Source organism: Lissotriton vulgaris, chromosome 5, assembly GCF_964263255.1.
Source record: "Lissotriton vulgaris chromosome 5, aLisVul1.2, whole genome shotgun sequence".
NCBI lineage: Eukaryota > Metazoa > Chordata > Amphibia > Caudata > Salamandridae > Lissotriton > Lissotriton vulgaris.
The window spans coordinates 1,007,757,903-1,007,777,879 of NC_141693.1; positions in this window are offsets into that span (position 1 = coordinate 1,007,757,903).

Below are 19,977 nucleotides of genomic sequence, written 5' to 3' on the forward strand. Positions count from 1 at the left end.
AGGTCTCGCCTTTGATTACATTAAAGCCATTTGCTTTGCTAATGGTATTGTATAGCAAAACAAATGGCTTTAACTTAATGAAAGGCGAGACATAATGCATTTTTAATGCATGTTAGCAGAGGGGCAGGTAAAACCCCTGTCCCCTTCAAGACTAGTGTCAGCACCCTGAAAACTTTACTTACCGCATCCGAGCACACTGTCTGCAGTCCTTAACCCTCTCCTCAAGAAATACTTGACCGTCAAAGTCAACAAACCTAGACTTCAATAGCCTAGCTGACTCTCTGCTCACTTGTCCATCAAGGATTGGTGGTTATTTGACTGTTTCAACCTCCCGAGCTTCCTCCCTCCCCTTCACTGTATGCCTAATTATAATGTGTTGCTTATATCTTTATGCAGCCTTATGTCCTGATATGTAATGCAACTTTTTTTTCCTTGTTTATGTAAAGCGCTCTGATACCCATGGGTCTAGCTAGCGCTATATAAAACTTGTAAATACATGTCCAGTGACTGCACTTTGTGATCTTGCCTGCCCCCGGCAAGTCCACTGCCTCAGTGGTAGGTTTGTCATCATCCAGCGGTGCTCTATGTCCTCTCCATGGACAGTGTCAGGTCAGTATATTCCCAGTTGCTTGTGTATCGAGTACTATTGGCACCCTCTACCCAAGCCCCTCCAGTTGCAGAAGCATCCCATCGCCCTCACTGAGCTCTTGGTGCCCAGTGTCAGCTCTGTGCCTGCCCCCTTCACGCCCAATATCAGTTCTCAATAACTAACCTTCCCCAGTCCAACCATTCTCCTAACACCGACCTCTGTGACTCTTCATGTCCAGAGTCAGCACCATGTGATCAATGCCTGCCCAGGCTCATATCCCGGCCCCTGCTGGCCTAGTGTCAGCATGTAGCATTAACACTGTAATGCTACAGTACTCCCTGCAAGCTGAATACCCACTGCCTCCAAAACTTTTCATGCTCTCTGTGCCCCGTGACAGCATACAACCCCCTTCTGTCCTCTCTGTTCACATCACATTCCCTAACATCAGCAGCCCTAACTGCTTCTTATTGCGCTCTTATGCCCAGCTTGATCATTATACACCTGCTCCCCGCGTGCCCAGTGCCAGCAGTAGTACTCTATAATGCGATCTGCCCCTGCTTAGCCAATATTAGCGTCTCATAAACTCCTCTCTATGCCAGTTATCCAAAGCAATTAGTTCCCACTGCCCAATGACAGCAGCCCTTGACCCTCCCTGCCTATCGTCTCAATGCCCAGTGTAGGCACCTCCCAGTCCTATGGTAGGGTATGCTCAGACGTGAGTCCCTTGCTCACTTTGCCACTGGATTGAAGCAAGCCGGGCTGAAGACGGCTAGAATGCCAGAAACCGGTCCTCGGAAGCTTGTTTCCGGTCCAGGGAAGACATGACTTGGCAGTTCGGGCTGGACTGTTCCCATGAGGCACAGGGTCAGACTGATTTGCACATAGCCATGTCTGAACTGGGGTGGCAGTGTGGGCTAAAGAACAGTGATGGATTAAACCAAGATCTTTTGACTGGGTGTGAGTGTTTGATTGATTCAGATGCTCCGTCCATCAACACCCCCTTTTGTACCGCTTTTGGCCGCCATAAGTGTGGCAGGGTATGCTCAGACGTGAGTCCCTTGCTCACTTTGCCACTGGATTCAAGCAAGCCGGGCTGAAGACGGCTGGAATGCCAGAAACCGGTCCTCAGAAGCTTGTTTCCGGTCCAGGGAAGACATGGCTTGGCAGTTCGGGCTGGACTGTTCCCATGAAGCACAGGGTCAGACTGATTTGCATATAGCCATGTCTGATTGATTCAGATGCTCCGTCCATCACCACCCCCTTTTATACCACCTCCCAGTCCTACTCCATTCTTAGCGACTACCGCCTGCCCGCCCCCTCCGTCTCCACAGCCGACCCCAGACCCTTCCCACCTTCTGCTGGTGACAGTGGCGCGCGATCCGAGGTGGCAGGCAAGACGGCGAGGAGAGAGGTGCAGATTTTCTCCAGCAATCCCTGCCTCGGCGAGAATCGATTGGCCGATGCAAATCCTGCATGCTTGCCCCCATCCAATGAGGGGGGCGAAGGAGAGGTCTCTCATTCAGAAGAACGGACCCTGGGGGTGTTTACAATAAGTGGGCAGAGCCAGACTGGAGACAGCGGGGAGTGAGGGAGCGTCTGGAGTGACTGAGGTAGGAGGAGGGACAGACTGGAAGCGGGCTGAGTGCAGACAGAGGGGCTGCGGGCAGGAGTTAACGTGTGCATCGCCAGACCGAGCTTGGTGCCCAGGGCGAGATGAGCAGAGCGATGCTGAGGCAACCTGTAATGCACATGCACCTGCGGAAGACCCGGGAAATGCCACGGTCGTGCTAAACCCACGCTGAAAGTGTCCGAAGTGCCTGGCAAGCTTTGCCTGCAAAAGAACGGCGGTGCCAAACCCACGCTGCTGGAAACCAACAATGGAAAGTGGACCCCGGATGACATCAGTACTGGAAAGTGGACACTGGAGTACTCCACAAATGGAAACTGGACGCTGAAAGACCCCATCGATGGAAAGCATACACTGAAAAAATCAGGCGATGCTTAGCCCTTGCAGAAAACAAGCAAACAAATCCCCCCGGCATTCACTTACCAGATGCCGTCTACCTCCAACATAAATGGACCCGCTGTCCTGATTCCACATGTGCTGCCGCAGAAAAAAAAACAGCCTCAGAAGCTGGTAGACAGTCGTGCAGCCCCCAAGCCCGTTGGTACCATGCTGCGGTAAATGGGCCACAGAAACGCTGGAGCACGCACACCGCAAGTCGGCCTGGAGCACGCCTTGGAAGAGACGCGGGAGGGCAGGAGCGTGACGCCGCGAGCGTGCACGTTGGCGTTCCCTGCGGCTCGCTCGTTCACAGACCGGTGTCTGCTCGTGCACCGGTCTGTACCACTTGGGAGGCCTTCACAACGACAATAAGGCTCGCTAGCGGTAGTGCTTCGCGCTGCAACGCCAGGCGAGCCCTAAAAAAGGAGTAATGTTTTCCTACCATACCATGTCAGCACCGGGATCTAGGAGGTATCCCAAAAATAAATTGTTCTTGTGCTGTTAAATTAATAATTCCGTTATTATGGAACTTCAGCAATATCAATTATTGTGATGTCATCAGGGGTAATCTTCATCACTTTCTGGTCATATATGCCACTTCCTGTGATGCCATTAAGGTCTAAGGTTGTGTGATGTCACTTACACTAGCACTGTAAATTTGGTGAATCAATTTCCATGAAATTGCAGTTTTTGACTAGGCTCATAAGTGCTTTATGAGCCTGCATTCTAAATCTTACCTGGCTCTGAGTTTGACAAACACAATCTTACCACATGACTACCTAAGCCCTGCTTTTATTGTGTATTAACTGCCTGCTCAACTTGTCAGCTTTGCCCTGTCACTGCTCCCACTGTTCGCAGACCGTAGTAAACTGTAGTGATACATAAAAAGCATTTAAAGGGGCACTGTCAGGTGACAAAACTCCTCCACCTTCTAAGTTTATAAAGAATGAGGATTTTTTTTCTTCAGACATTTGGGGCCAGATGTAGGTCTCGATTTTTGGCCATTTACCGGCCGGTAACGGCCGATTTCGGCCGTTACCGACCGGTAAATGGCCATGGAGATGTAGGGGCTGAAAAATGACACATAATCGGTAATTTTACCAATTCGGTAATTTTACCGAATAGGTAAAATTACAGAATCGGTAAATTTACCGATTCTGTATATTTTACCGATTCGGTAAAGATAACGACCGGTAAAATTACCGAATATGTGTCATTGCAATGTAGGTAGCAATATTTACATTGCTACTGGGCTCCAAGATTCGGTATTTTACCATGCAATACAATTGCATGGTAAAATACCGATTCAGGTGTACATGCACATCTGTGCATGTACACCTGTGCCATGTGGCACACATACATGCCCTTAGGGCATGTATGTGTGCCACATTGCACAAGAGCCTAAAACAGGGGTGCCAGAGGGTGTCAAAGTGACACCCCCTGCACCCTTGCAAAAATCGGTATTTACAGATTCGGTACATACCGAATCGGTATTTGATATTGAATCCTATGGGCTTCAAGGCCCATAGGATTCAATAGCAAATACCGATTCGGTATTTACCGAATCGGTAAATACCGAATTTTACAGATTCGGTAAAATCTACCGAATTGGTACCTACATTAGAAATACCTACTCTAAATTACCGAATCGGTAAAATTCGATAATTTAGAGTCGGTATTTCTAATTTACCTACATCGGGGCCCTAGTGATTCCCTGCAAAATAAAATGACTCTGCACAAGGTTCTCTGGAACAAATGAGATGAACCCCCAAACCCCCTTCCCCCCAGAATACATGCACTCTACTTTGTCTCAGCCATGGCTGAATGATGGAACAAGTTCACCCAAATCCATCATCACAAGATGTGTCAGACAAAACATGGTGGAAGCGCACTAAGAACCATTGGAGATCAACTATAGCACAATCAAAAGGATGAGACACATAACAGTAGAATGAACACTAAATCATAGCTAAAGACTATGCCAATTTTGGAAAGCTGTCCAAACGAAATCTGTTAGTAGACCATCCCCTTTCTGTCCACAAAGGACCAACCCCGTTGGGCAGGCATAGCACAGACAAACCAGCCCAAAACATAAGTCTCTAGCACAACACGTCATCCAAAATTGATTGTCATTCAATACTACTGATACAATGTACCATAAGCAACAACTCAGCACAGGGTTCGAATGGGCTATGCACAAATGTAAGGTTGGGGCAGCAGGTGTACGAATGAAAATGTACAATGTGCATAGATTTTGATGTGAATTTGTGCAGAGTTTTGTCAATCCCTTGAAAGTTATATGCAATTCATCAAAGACGGTGCCTCAACAAGAGTACTTTTACTTTCTTGCAGTAGTTAGCAAGTGGTTTTGTATCTGAAACAGCGCCAAGATGTGCTATTTTGAGTGACAGTGCACTCTATAAGTACCCATTCATTCATTCATTCATTCATTCATTCATTCAGAGCAAAGATGTGCGCTAAGAGGGATTTAGCTATAGCAGCTGCAAGGGAAACACATCATTCATTAAACTATTTTTGGGCCAGGTTCACAAACATTACTTTAAGAAGTTGGAAATCTAGGAATCATCGACTTCCAAATAGCAGAGTAATACAACTTTCCACTACGAGCACTTCTATACACCAATCCCTGTTCTTCGTCTACGAAAAGGAGGCAGAAAAGATGCATCCAGGAAGCCTCTTTTCTGTTGTAACACACATGTCAGGCTAACAAATCCTTTAAACTCTAGACAAAAATTAAATGAATGAACAGGTCGGCGGTTGGGTTAAACATTAGCCAGTGGGATCAGAAAGGGTGGTGGGGTGGCACCACGCTCATGCAGAGAGAAGACCAGCCTGAAAAGAAACACTACCAAATCATTTTCCTTCAAAAGATCACACCATGCAGGTGAGAAGAACCTGTAGTTGGAAAAGCATACACCTTCTTGGGCCTGATGTAGGAGCCTTAATACCGGTCGGAAACGGCCGATTTCGGCCGTTTCCGACCGGTAAATGGCCACTTGGTATGTAGGTGCCCGTTTCCGAGGGCATATGTAGGTAACTGCACATTTACCGAATCGGTAAAATTACCTAATCGGTAAAATACCGATTCGGTAATTCTACCGATTCGGTAAATTCCTAATGTAGGTGGGACTCTTCTGAGTCCCACAGGTGTTACCGAATCGGTATTTTAACATGAAATACAACTTCATGGTAAAATACAGATTCCGGTGTGCATGCACATGTGTGCATGCACACCTATGCCATGTGGCAGGCAGACCTGCCCCTAGGGCATGTATGCCTGCCACATGGCACCCAAGCCTGTATTGGGGGTGCTAGGGGGTGTCAAAGTGACACCCCCTGCACCCTTGCAGAAATCGGTAATTACCGAATCGGTAAATACCGATTCGGTAATGCCCTTTGATTCCTATGGGCTTCAAGGCCCATAGGAATCAATGGGGGATAACGATTCGGTATTTACAGAATCGGTAAATACCGAATCTTACAGATTCGGTATTTACCGATTCTGAAATACCCACATCTCCCCCCCTCCAATTTACTACTTCTCAAATACCGAATCGGTATGATTCGGTATTTAAGAAGTGGTAGATTGGAGTTTACCTACATCGGGCCCCTTTTTGAGCGTGAACAAGATCACACTGTACTAAGCACATCTGACTTTGCTGAAACTCTGGCGCATGCTCGAGATAAAAATATGTTGTAAATAAATGCCGGATGCATATCAGTTTTATTGCTTTTCTGGGAGATTGAGCACTGTTATATGCACACAGCCCAATCAAATAAAGGAGCCTGCAAAATTGAAACACGACATCTTTCTAAAGAGTTTACCCAAAATAGTTACAGAATGGTTTTGAAAGCTTAAAAACCTAAATACTTTATCATAAGAATCAAACTATTTTTACTTAATTGCTAATACACAGATATAGAAAAACTGATTATTTCAAGATGGCCACCCCATGTACGTTCAGCTTTGCCTCAAGGTAGTGGCAACATGTCAGAGAAATCGTCTAGAGATAATTTTGCTTCTATTACAACAAAAAGTGGATCAGCTGCATAGAAGAGTCATTCGCATGAGGAGAGTCAATGCAGAGTCAACTGCACGAGGGGAGGAAACGCACGGAAAGAAAGAGAATCTCTCAGGTTCAGAAAACAGGAGATGTGATAAGAGTAGGAAGACGTATCAGATGCAAAAGAAAACGAGTTCGGCAGATTTTCAGAGAAAAAAGATGAAAGTAGGAGCAGTAAGAGTAGGTGTGAGAGTAAGTTTAGCAATACGAGTAGGAGTAAAAGCAGGACTTAGGGCCATATGTATCAAGACAAATTGACTTCACAAACGCCGAAATTCGCAGAATTTCGGCGTTTGCGAATGCAATTTGGATAAATGGCATGTGGGAAAGCGGGATTTTCGATCTCGTATCTGATTACTGTAGATCTAAATCCCTACTTAGGTCGAATGAATCTTTGTTGCCTGTCATAGAGTAAAAAGCAATCCACTACCAGATTAATCAAACCAATAATTGGCACAACTCTGAAGAACCACTTACCACAAATAAGTTTTAAAGTTTTATTATAGAGCCAAAGATAACTGGAGATACAAACATCTCAATATAAGGTTCAAAAGGTATACTGGCACTAAAACAAACATAAATTCTCTGAATGATCTTAGGCGACAGAAGAATATCACCAAAACTAATTCAAATATCAGCAAGTTTGCAAGAATAGACACAAGTTGTAACTTAAGCGTCATTTACAAAAAGAAAAGTCAGGTTAGACTGTCCCTACATTAGACGAAGTGACATCCCTACTTAGCAGAATCTTAACCTAAAAAGGTGTCAGCTGTAGAAGTTCACTCACTTTCCCTTAGCCTCTGTTGTAAATCTGTGCATCGCAATCATGCCCTCTCTGCCTACCCATCCGCTCTCTAAGGGTCCTCAGGCCATCTGCTCTAACTCCACCCCAGGGTGCTGTCCCTAATACAAAATCACAATTACAGTTGAAACGCCCCTCAGAGACGCCCCTCACGCACACCTCTCACGTGGTTTCGGTTCTGGCTTTTTCCATACTGATACTCCTCTGGACTTCTTGTTAGCGTTGACCTTGCTTCCCAGGCTTCTTCTCGGCCCGCCGGTACCCCCCAGGAAATTCCTGAAACCTCCTCCAGGCCTGTGCCGGTCTCCCAGGACAGAGCTCTATTCATCACTCTCTTGATTGGAACCCCCTCACACCTGCAAACAGACACCCATGAATTTGGCCCCAAATTCCGACCTCCAAGTTATCTCTCAAGTCGTAAAACTTCGAACATGGTCGGCAATTTATGCTTAACGAGACTCTATTTTAACTAGCACATGCAGATCAAAGAAGCGACTTTATCTTTCCAGGCCTACTAAATTACTTGCAACAGGCCTGCACTCCGTGAACCTTTATTTCTTAAACTAAAACAAAATTGTAACCTATTACACTCTGATTATATGAAACACTTCTACAAAACATAATTTTTAATGTATGATCAATAATATTCTAAATAATAGTAATCCATTTTATGTGAAACTGTAAAAGCACGTTTTTGTTCTTCATACATTGCCATGAGGCCTGCACATTTCTACATTTGGCAGCCTTACATTCTCTTCTGCAACAGTCACATAACATGGAATCTAATGGCATTCTAACATTTCTAAACATTACTACATTAGTTTTACACTCTAAAGTATGCATTCTACATTGATTAAACACTTGTGAGTATGTGCATTCTATATACTTTCAACACTCTTATGTGCTTTAGCTAAATTGTAGCATCTTACATGTAGATATGGTGCATTTATACGTTTTACTCAAATTGCGCTCTCTCACATGCATCAAGGGAATCTGCTTGAAAAATAAGGAATCGCAAAATTTGCGATTTCTTATCTTGCAATTGCATTTAAGGAATCGCAAATTTTGCGATTCCTTAAATGCAATGTAAGAAGCCAAAAAAAATAGCAAATTGGCCTTAAGGAATCGCAAATTACCACCCACTTCTAGTTGGTGGTAAGTTGCGAATTCAAAAAAGTGAAAAAATGCATATTTTTTCATTTTTCAAAGTGCCATGTGACGTACATACATGCCCTTAGGGCATTTATGTGCACCACATGTGCACCCATGCAAATTTCAGGGGTGCAACAGGGTGTCCTTTGGACACTCAATCAATCAATCAATCAGTGACACTTATAAAGCGCGCTACATACCCGTAGGGTCTCAAGGCGCTGGGGAGGGGGGGTGCCGCTACTGCTCGAACAGCCAGGTCTTCAGCTTCTTCCTGAAGGAGAGGTGGTCTTGGGTCAGGCGCAGGTCGGACGGGAGGGAGTTCCAGGTCTTGGCGGCCAGGTAGGAGAAGGACCTTCCTCCTGTAGTCGCTCTTCGGATGCGGGGGACGGCGGCGAGGGCGTGGTTGGCTGATCGGAGGTGGCGTTTGGGAGCGTAGAAGTTGACTCGGCTGTTGAGGTAGCTCGGGCCTTGGTCGTGTAGGGCTTTGTGTGCGTGGGTGAGGAGGCGGAAGGTTATTCTCTTGTTGATGGGGAGCCAGTGAAGGTCTCTCAGATGTCCGGAGATGTGGCTGGATCGTGGGATGTCGAGGATGAGTCTGGCTGAGGCGTTTTGGATCCGCTGGAGTCTCTTCTGGAGCTTGGCGGTGGTCCCGGCGTAGAGGGCGTTGCCGTAGTCCAGTCGGCTGGTGACGAGGGCCTGGGTGACGGTCTTCCTGGTCTCTGAGGGGATCCACCAGAAGATCTTCCGTAGCATGCGTAGGATGTTGAAGCACGCCGAGGAGACGCTGTTGACTTGCCTGGTCATGGAGAGGGAGGAGTCCAGGATGAAGCCCAGGTTTCGTGCATGGTCTGTCGGTTTGGGTGCGGTGCCCAGGGCGGGAGGCCACCAGGAGTCGTCCCAGGCGGAGGGTGAAGAGCCCAGGATGAGGACCTCCGTCTTGTCCGAGTTCAGTTTCAGGCGGCTGGTCGTCATCCACTCGGCTACCTCTTTCATCCCTTCGTGCAGGTTGGCTCTGGCGGCGGCGGGGTCGTTGGTCAGGGAGAGGATCAGCTGGGTGTCGTCGGCGTAGGAGATGATGCTGAGGTGGTGTTTGCGTACGATGGCCGCGAGGGGGCTCATGTAGACGTTGAAGAGGGTGGGGCTCAGTGATGATCCTTGGGGGACGCCGCAGATGACTTCCGAGGCCTCTGACTTGTACGGTGGTAGGCGGACTCGCTGTGTTCTTCCGTCGAGGAAGGAGATGATCCATTCCAGCGCCTTGTCCTGGATACCGATGTTGCTGAGGCGCCGTGTTAGGGTGCGGTGGCAGACCGTGTCGAATGCCGCGGAGAGGTCTAGGAGGATGAGGGCCGCTGTTTCTCCATTGTCCATCAGGGCTCGGATGTCATCGGTGGCGGCGATGAGGGCGGTCTCGGTGCTGTGTTTGGCTCGGAAGCCGGACTGTGAGGGGTCGAGGGATCCGTTCGTCTCGAGGAAGGCGGCCATCTGCTTGTTGACGGTCTTCTCGATGACTTTGGCTGGAAACGGGAGAAGCGAGATGGGGCGGTAATTCTTGAGGTCGGTGGGGTCTGCTGTTGGTTTCTTGAGAAGGGCGCTGAGTTCGGCGTGTTTCCAGCTTTCGGGGAAGATGGCGGTGTCGAAGGATGTGTTGATGATGTCTCGCAGGTGGGGTGCGATGACAGCGTCGGCCTTGTTGAAGACGTGGTGAGGGCAGGGGTCGGTTGGTGATCCGGAGTGGATGGAGTTCATCGTGCGGATGGTGTCTTCTGTGCTGATCGGGGTCCAGGCGTGGAGGGTGATGGTGGGGGGGGGTGGCAGGTCGGTCGTGGTGTGCGTTGGTTGGTTGTTGAAACTGCTGTGTATGTCCGTGATCTTGTTGTGGAAGTATGAGGCGAGGGAGTTGCAGAGGTCTTGCGATGGGGTGATGTCGTTGTTTCCTGCGCTGGGGTTGGAAAGCTCTTTCACGATGTTGAAGAGTTCCTTGCTGTTGTGTGCGTTGTTGTCCAACCGGTCCTTGAATGCTGTTCTCTTGGCGGCGCGGATCAGCTGGTGGTGTTTCCGGGTGGCCAGTTTGTAGGAGGTCCTGTTGTCCGGTGTCGGGTCCCTTTTCCAGACTTTCTCGAGGGCTCGGCAGTTCTTCTTGGAGCTCTTGAGTTCGTCGGTGAACCATGGGGCCTTCTTGCTGCCGGGTCTGCTGGGCGGGGTCCTCAGCGGGGCGAGTTCGTCTGCGCAGTTGCTGATCCACTTCGTGATGTTATCGGCGGCCTGGCTGGGGTTCGCTGAGCTGGCAGGAGGGTGTTGGCTCAGGGAGGTGGCGAGCTGGTCTGCTGTGATCTTGTTCCAGCTTCTGCGGGCGGTGTGTTGCTGGTGTTGGTGGGTCGTTGTTCTCCTGCTCCCTTGAAAATATTCTCAATTTGCGATTGGCAAATTGCGAATCACAAATTTCTCTTTCATTCCTATGGGCCTCCTGGCCCATAGAAATGAAAGGGAAATTATTCCTTAATTGCGATTAGCAATTTACTAATCGCAATTAAGGAATCTTAAGGAATCGCTAAAAAGAAGCGAATTTCTACAACCATACCATTTTGCGATTTCTTAATAGCGATTACTTAAAAATCGCTATACAGAAATCGCAAAACCGGATGTTGATACACATGGCCCTAAGGGTAGGAGACAGGGGGAAGCAGCAATATGTAGGGGGAGCAGTTAATGAAAGGGTAGGGATAGGGTTATGGTCAGAGTAGGCGAAGGGATGTGCCTCCATTGCAATGCAATGGCCACTTCTCTGTCCATGCACTTCAATGGAAGCACTCTTTAAACAAACCAAAGGGAATTATCAATATCATGGGCTTAAAAAGAAGTACTTCTGTGGGCTGACTCTAAATGCAATCTAAGAAGCCAAAAAAAATAGCAAAATTGGCCTTAAGGAATCGCAAATTACCACCCACTTCTAGTTGGTGGTAAGTTGCGAATTCAAAAAAGTGAAAAAATGCATATTTTTTCATTTTTCAAAGTGCCATGTGACGTACATACATGCCCTTAGGGCATTTATGTGCACCACATGTGCACCCATGCAAATTTCAGGGGTGCAACAGGGTGTCCTTTGGACACTCCTGCTCCCTTGAAAATATTCTCAATTTGCGATTGGCAAATTGCGAATCGCAAATTTCTCTTTCATTCCTATGGGCCTCCTGGCCCATAGAAATGAAAGGGAAATTATTCCTTAATTGCGATTAGCAATTTGCTAATCGCAATTAAGGAATCTTAAGGAATCGCTAAAAAGAAGCGAATTTCTACAAACATACCATTTTGCGATTTCTAAATAGCGATTCCTTAAAAATCGCTATATAGAAATCGCAAAACCGGATGTTGATACACATGGCCCTAAGGGTAGGAGACAGGGGGAAGCAGCAATATGTAGGGGGAGCAGTTAATGAAAGGGTAGGGATAGGGTTATGGTCAGAGTAGGCGAAGGGATGTGCCTCCATTGCAATGCAATGACCACTTCTCTGTCCATGCACTTCAATGGAAGCACTCTTTAAACAAACCAAAGGGAATTATCAATATCATGGGCTTAAAAAGAAGTACTTCTGTGGGCTGACTCGAGATGTGAATGACATTTTCATCAAGCAGTAGCTGAAGGGAGCTGGGAGAAAGGCCCTCTCTTCATACCCTTTTGTTCATCAAATGAGCACAGTCAACAGCCAAATATGTCTTTCGGCTAGACCTGAAAGAGGATTACTTTACACAATGTTCACTGTGGGTTCTAATTCACCTCCGCCTGTTAACTCACTTTTACTTTTGATGTAGGGTTTTAGGATAAATTGAGTTGATAGATATTTAGTAGTAGCAATGTATATATATATATATTTATATATATATATATATATATCCATATCCATACTAATATAATAAAGAGAGAGCCCAAACCTTTGAGGCGGGTAATCTCAGGAAACACAGCACCAATCACAATACCCAATACAGCGTTGGAAAGGGCAGTTGCAGCAGAAGGACATAGGCTATGCAGACACCCACCATATACATTTAAAAGGTAAAAGAACCGTGCCAGCAAAGTAGTCCGTTCTGGGCGTGTCTGCGTTGTGCTGTGGGCGTGTACTGGGGCGTGACAAACGCTGGGGGCGTGTGGTACGTTCTGCCCTACATGCCATGTCTCATATTGTGTGCTAATCCCACCCTGCTCCCTTTAAATACCCCTGCACCCCATAATCATAACCCACCCTTACTCCTTAAAATACTCCCTTAAACACTAACCCATCTTAACCCTATAAATATACTCTGTACCCCAAAACCCAAACCTAGCCCTGAACCCCATAAATACCCCTGTACATCAAAACCCAAACCTACCCCTGAACCCTAAAAATACCCCTGTACCCCAAAACCCAAACCGAGCCCTGAACCCTAAAAATACCACTGTACCCCAAAACCCAAACCTACCCCTAGATCCTAAAATACCCCTGTACCCCAAAACCCAAACCTATCCCTAAACCCTAAAAATACCCCTGTACCCCAAAACCTAAACCTAACCCTGAACCCTATAAATACCCCTGTACCTCAAAACCCAAACCTACCCCTGAACCCTAAAAATACCCCTGTACCCCAAAACCCAAACCTAGCCCTGAACCCTAAAAATACCACTGTACCCCAAAACCCACACCTACCCCTGAACCCTAAAATACCCCTGTACCCCAAAACCCAAACCTAGCCCTGAACCCTTAAAATACCCCTGTACCCTAAAACCCTAACCTACCCCTGAACCCTAAAAATACCCCTGTACCCCAAAACCCAAACCTAGCCCTGAACCCTAAAAATAACCCTGTACTCCAAAACCCAAACCTGCCCCTAAACCCTAAAAATAACCCTGTACCCCAAAACCCAAACCTACCCCTGAACCCTAAAATACTCCTGTACCTCAAAACCCAAACCTAGCCCTGAACCCTAAAAATACCCCTGTACCCCAAAACCCAAACCTAACCCTGAACCCTTAAAATACCCCTGTATACTAAAACCCAAACCTACCCCTGAACCCTAAAAATACCCCTATACCCCAAAACCCAAACCTAGCCCTGAGCCCTAAAAATACCCCTGTACCCCAAAACCCATACCTATCCCTAAACCCTAAAACTACCCCTGTACCTCATAACCCAAAACTATATCTGAACCCTTAAAATACCCAAACCCCCCAAAACATATACCTCAGTACCCCAAAACATATACCCCTATACCCATACTTACCTTATCCGAACATTAAAAAATAACATGCTTTTACCATTCATGCATTTACAACGAATTTCGTTCTAAATGTATGAGTGGTAAAAGCATATAAAATGTTATGCCACGCTTTATAATGGCATTGCGGAATCATGGTACTTTCGTAATGAAAGTATGCAGAGTGATGGTATGCGGAAAGAAAGTTGCGGAATAATGGGTGTTTACCCTCCCTTGGTAAGTCCATTGGTGGCATGGCGGCCCACATCTCCAGCAACATACTCATATTTTTTCATCACCCATTTGAAAAATGCACAGGTCTCTCTCATTGATGGCCAGCACCGACATACACTTTTAGACACACCTCCAGCCACAAGTTCTAGAATTGCAAACTTTAGAGCTGGGGAGCTACGTTTTAATCTCAGCATCAGCTCAACATCCTGTGATTCCAGGCAAATCGCTTTGTCTCCCCGTGCCTACCACAAATGAATGTGTTCTTCTGCAATGTAAATTGTTCTCATGCCATGTTGTCGAGTTTGCACTATATAATATTGCAAGGAAAAATAAAGTAGGGAAACTCGAGTTCACACACTACTGAACGCGCACTCTTAAGTGCATCAGCAGTGCACTGTGAATCGGAGCGTTTCACAGGCCTGTCACAGATAAGAAATGCTATTTAAACGAAATCCTACAAAACAATATACTACTGGCCGGCAGCAATTCATACCCGGACAACGTCGGGACGGGCTGCTAGTATACATATATATATATATATATTCGTCTAATCAATAATTTGACTTGGGTTAAGCACTTTTTATTACTAGATAGACAATGTTCCCAACAGTGAACCAAAGTAATGAAAATGAACAGCCAATCTGTGTTTTGCCCCTTCCCAGCACAGAGTCTGGGGGTTTCTCCAGGCAGCATATCTATAAGTTCCAATTGCGATCGTAATAGAGCACGAACAGATTTGAAAATGGATTCTCAAAAAGTTCTACGCGGTTTGTAGCAATAAGGGGTCACGTGTGGTCCTATTGAAAGAAGTCTAAGCTGAAACAAATGTATACATTGCAAAGCAACAAAATATCTATCAACTCGATTTATTCTCCAACTCTACATGATTTATGCCCCAATTGGAAAGGGGTTTCCTACTTCTGAGGATAATGGAGTACTTCCAATTAACCCATTAATCAAGGGCGGGCGAAATCTGGGACACTAACCCCTTCTTCGCTCCTTTTAAATTTTGGCAGGAAATCTGAGGATCGGTTACAACAAAACTAAAATCTCTCACATGCACAAACTATCCGCAAACTTTTCACATTCACTTTGGGACTGTATGCTTTTAAATAGGGCAATGACTGGTTAATGGTATTCCTGCATGGGTGTTCAAATTCATTTACAGATACATAACATATATGCATGGTATTGGCCTCAAACTCGATCAACATGCCAAGAAATATTACTGATTGACACAAAGGGCTTGATTACGAGTCTGGTGGTCCAATGAACCCCCCAACTCACAGGGATAAATTAGTGACAGTCTTCTGACTGCCCTATTAAAATTAGGGCAGTTGGACTACCATTGCCCCATCGCAGCTGCAGGGTACTCCAGTTCCCTGCCAGTGTTGGAGCGGTTTTGCAGCTTCAAAATGTGTGGCGGGACCGCTGAGGTCCTGCCAAGCAAATTACGACTTTCCTCTCTACCACAGTTTTCATGGCGGTTCCTACTCCATGAAAACCACGGCAGAGTGGAAACACAAGGGGGACCTACAGAGCCCCCTTGTGCCTCAGGGCCATTGGATGCATGCTGGGTGCATGCACCCCAGTTCCAGCACGACATGGATTTTACAGTCCATGAGGTGCAGGAACTGTTTTTGGGGTTCCCATTGTGGTGCCCATTTTCTGAGGCACCGCCGTGTATACGTCAAAAAAAGTCCACCAGACACGAGAAACACTTGTAGTCTGGCAGACTGCCCGACCACGAGTTTGACCGTCTGGCGGTGGGGCGGACCCAGTTAGGGGTGGGCGGATTTCGCGGATCCACGATCCGCGAATTTGCAGATTTGCGGATTCGCGGATCCGCAAAATCCGCGGATTTGCGGATTTTGCAGATTTTTTTAATGGGGCGGGTCATCTGTGTGAGTTCAAGTGTCTCTTGTGTGTATAAATGGTCAGAGACCGATCAGAGCAGCAGATGAAGAGAAAGAAGCTTCTGGTCACAGGAACAGCACGAGAATTGCGCTCGTGAAAGTCAAGGATACAAAGGCCTCTATCCAGCATCACAGCTGATTTTCGACGGTAGATTTGGGAAGAAGGCACACCTGCCCAGCCTCGACGACGCTCACGATTGTTTTTGGGCTGATGAATGAGTCACTGAATTTGAGCTTCAACTAGTTCCAGCGACCATGTGTGTGTTACTATGCAATCGCACCGATGTGCGCAGGGGTCCCTTGAGTGACATGTCCATCCATCATCTTCCTGTAACTATTTTAGGATGGCGCCGGCAAGCTACCAGCGCCATCCTAAAATAGTTACCAAATTAGCTTCACTAATAGATAAAATAAAGCAGGTGCTCGAGCACCTGCTTTATTTTATCTATTAGTGCTTCCTGTGCTTCCTGTTGCAGCTAACTTTGTAACTATTTTAGGATGGCGCTGGCAGCTTGCCGGCGCCATCCTAAAATAGTTACAACAACAAGTTCAAGCTTGAAGGCTTGAACTTTTGCCCCCCGAATCCTCCGCTCGCGGATTCGCGGATTTTCGGTAAATTCGCGGGAGTTCGCGGATTGCGGATTTACCGAAAATCTGCGAAATCCGCGAGCGGAACGGATTTTGAGCTCACGCCTAGACCCAGTGCCGCACCGCTAAACTCGTAATCAGGCCCATAGTGGCAAAATTGCTATGAACAACACCTTACAGAGGTCTATGATTTCATTACTGTCCAAATGCATGAGCAGCCTTGTGAAGGTATATAAAGAGCACTCTCTCTACTCTGGCTTGAGAGGGGATTTGTTTACTTCTACCACCTCCTTCTTACTTGGCGCAGTTAAAAGCTCATACTGTGCCTGCCAAAACAATTCATCTTGCACTTGAAGTAACAAATGGATTGTTTGAGGGTCTACGTTAGGAAACCAACAATTTAAAGACCCATAAACTCCTACTCTTTCATCCTCTCTGTGCATGGTAAAATTTAATTTACACACATCTGCTTTGCCATTCTTCACTTTGATCATACCTTTACGTTTCCTTACTTAGGGTCATATATAGCATAGCAGGGCGGCTGTCAGCCTAACAGGTGAGTGGGGCCCTTGCGCCTACTTCCCTTGTGGAGGGCCACCCTCCATGCTTAGCCATACCTGATGGAGGTCTCTATGCCTTCAGTGCACACACCATTGCAACCGATGCACTGAAGGTGGAGCATAATGCCGAGCTGGCGCCATATTATTTTGATTCTGGTCAACGTTCTTTTAGATATTTTTATTTTTATAAACGAGTTCCCAAAGCAGAGTTTTTTTGCTGAAAATCCAAAAAGCAACGACCCTAACTCATAGAGATTTTTCTGCCTGCATGCGGGGCATATCTTTTAGGGTGGTGCCTGGAGGGGAACACCCCTCCCCCCAATCATTTTTCGGAGTCGGGCGAAGGAGCCCACTATTGGCCTGGTGATGGTAGGGTCCCTTCCTCATCATCACTTTACTGATGGTAGCAGGCTTTGGATGGGTGAGAGTTTACCGTAACAGCTGGGGGCACTTGAAATATTGCTTTGAAATCTTGTGCCAGACCTGCACACCCCTGCCTGTAATTCACACTATGAAATCTGCAGTGTGGCCGAAGTGCAAGGGGTGCAGTGGTGTAAGGAAACGTGATGGGCCCCCCTTTAAAGTAAATGGAGGGGGTCCATGGGCGTCCGCAGAAATTTTTGCAGCGGGGGGCTAACCTGGCAAATGAAGGGGTGTGGCTAATGTTAATCAATAGGGGCGGGGCTAAAATGGCAGACAATCAGGATCGGGATATTGCTCAGGCCAAGCTGAGAAAAAAAGTGGTGAATTCTGCATTTGAAACTGGACAACAATTAGAGCACACATGAACCCTAAAATTATCCCCCCGGCCTTCTAAAACTCATACATTCCCTGATACCTAAAATTAGCCCCCTGGCATTCCAAAAGCCATAACCCAGACCCGCCATGGCCCCTAAAATTGTCTTCCTGGGACCCCCAAACCCATACCCGCACTGAACCCTAAAATGTCCACCCCTTGCACCCCAAACCCCATACCCACCATGAACCGTAAAATGACCCCCCTGGTACCCCAAAACCCATACTCACCATGAACCCTAAAATGATCCCCCTGACACCCCAATACCCATACCCACCCTGAAACCTAAAATTACCCCTGCCCCCCCAAAACCCATACTGACCCTTAACCCTAAAATTATCCCCCTGGCACCCCAAAACCTATACCCACACTGAGCCCTAAAATTACCCCCTGGCACATCAACACGCATACACGCCTGGAACCCTAAAATTACCCCCTGGCACCAAAAAACCCGTACCCACCCAGAACCCTAAAATTACCCCCTGGTACCCCAAAACCAATACCCACCATGAACCCTAAAATTATCCCCCTGGCACCCCAAAACCCATACCCACCCTGAACCCTAAAATTACCCCTGCCCCCCAAAACTCATAGCCTCCCTGAACCCTAAAATTACCCCCCTGGCCCCTTAAAACCCATACCCACCCTGAACCCTAAAATTACCCCCCTGGTGCCCCAAAACCCATACCCACCCTGAACACTAAAACTATCCCCCCTGTCACCCCAAAACCCATACCCACACTGAACCCTAAAATTACCCCCTGGCACACGAACACCCATACCCGCCTGGAACCCTAAAATTACTCCCTGGCACCCTCTGAGGCTAGGGCCATAGGACACCTCTCTACCTCCCTCTGAGGCTAGGGTTATAGGGTACTCTCTACCTCCCTCTGGTGCTTCGGTCATCGGTTACCTTTCTGCCTCCCTCTGAAGCTAGGTTCCTTGGATACCTCTCTGCCTCCCTCTGAGGCTTGGCTTCTTTGATTCCTCTCTGCCTCCCTATGAGGCTAGGTTCCTTGGATACCTCTCTGCCTCCCTCTGAGGCTTGGCTTCTTTGATTCCTCTCTGCCTCCCTCTGAGGCTAGGTTTTCTGGATACCTCTCTGCCTCCCTCTGTGACCGGAAGACTCCCTCAGGAGAGTCCACAATTAACCTGCGACAACAGCACACCCTTGCACGTGAGTACTAAGACAGCTGTCCTATGTACATGTGTGTAACCGCATCTTTTTAACTTAGGGTCACTCTCTTCAATCCATATCAATACTAATGTTGTTTTAGTAATAACTCCCACTCATTGGAACAAGCAATCCTGGGGGTTCCTAGCATTTATCGTGCAAGCTGATCCCAGAGGGGCACCTTTATGGAGAGTTCAAGATTTGACTTCTCCATTTTAGTTCCTGAAGGGAGCAGCTAGCCTGTTCGGTGAAAACAAGTGAGCATTGGTAAACCCAATAGTTTGTTTGAAAATGCCCCTTTAATAAATGTGACATATGTGTGGGTGCGCGTTTGTGCATGTGTGCGTATGTGTTTGTGAGGAGAGTGTGTGTGTGTACACATGTGTGAATGTGTGCATTCCTGTTTGTGTGTGCATGTGAGCATGTGTGTGCATGTGTCTGAGTGTATGCACCTGTGCGTGGGTGTGTCTGGTTGCATGTTTGTGTGCACATCTTTGAATGCGTGCATGCATGCCTGTGTGAGCACGTATGTGCATGCGTCTGAGTGTATGCACCTGTGCGTGTCTGGTTGCATGTGTGTATGTGTGTGTGTGAATGTGTGCATGCATGCCTGTGTGTGCATGTGAGCTCGTGTGTGTATGCATCTGAGTTTATGCATCAAACAGAATGACAATGGGTGGGAGGGGCTGCGAGGAGGAGTGCGAGGTTTCCCATCAGGCAGTTGAGGCCTCTCGCAGGGAACAGCTCTGCTCCCTGCAAGAACCAGATTTACGGACAAACGATATCAATAAAAGCATGAAGAATACAGGGGGCTTTGTTATGCTACTAAATGGGCACAGGAGCTTAGCTC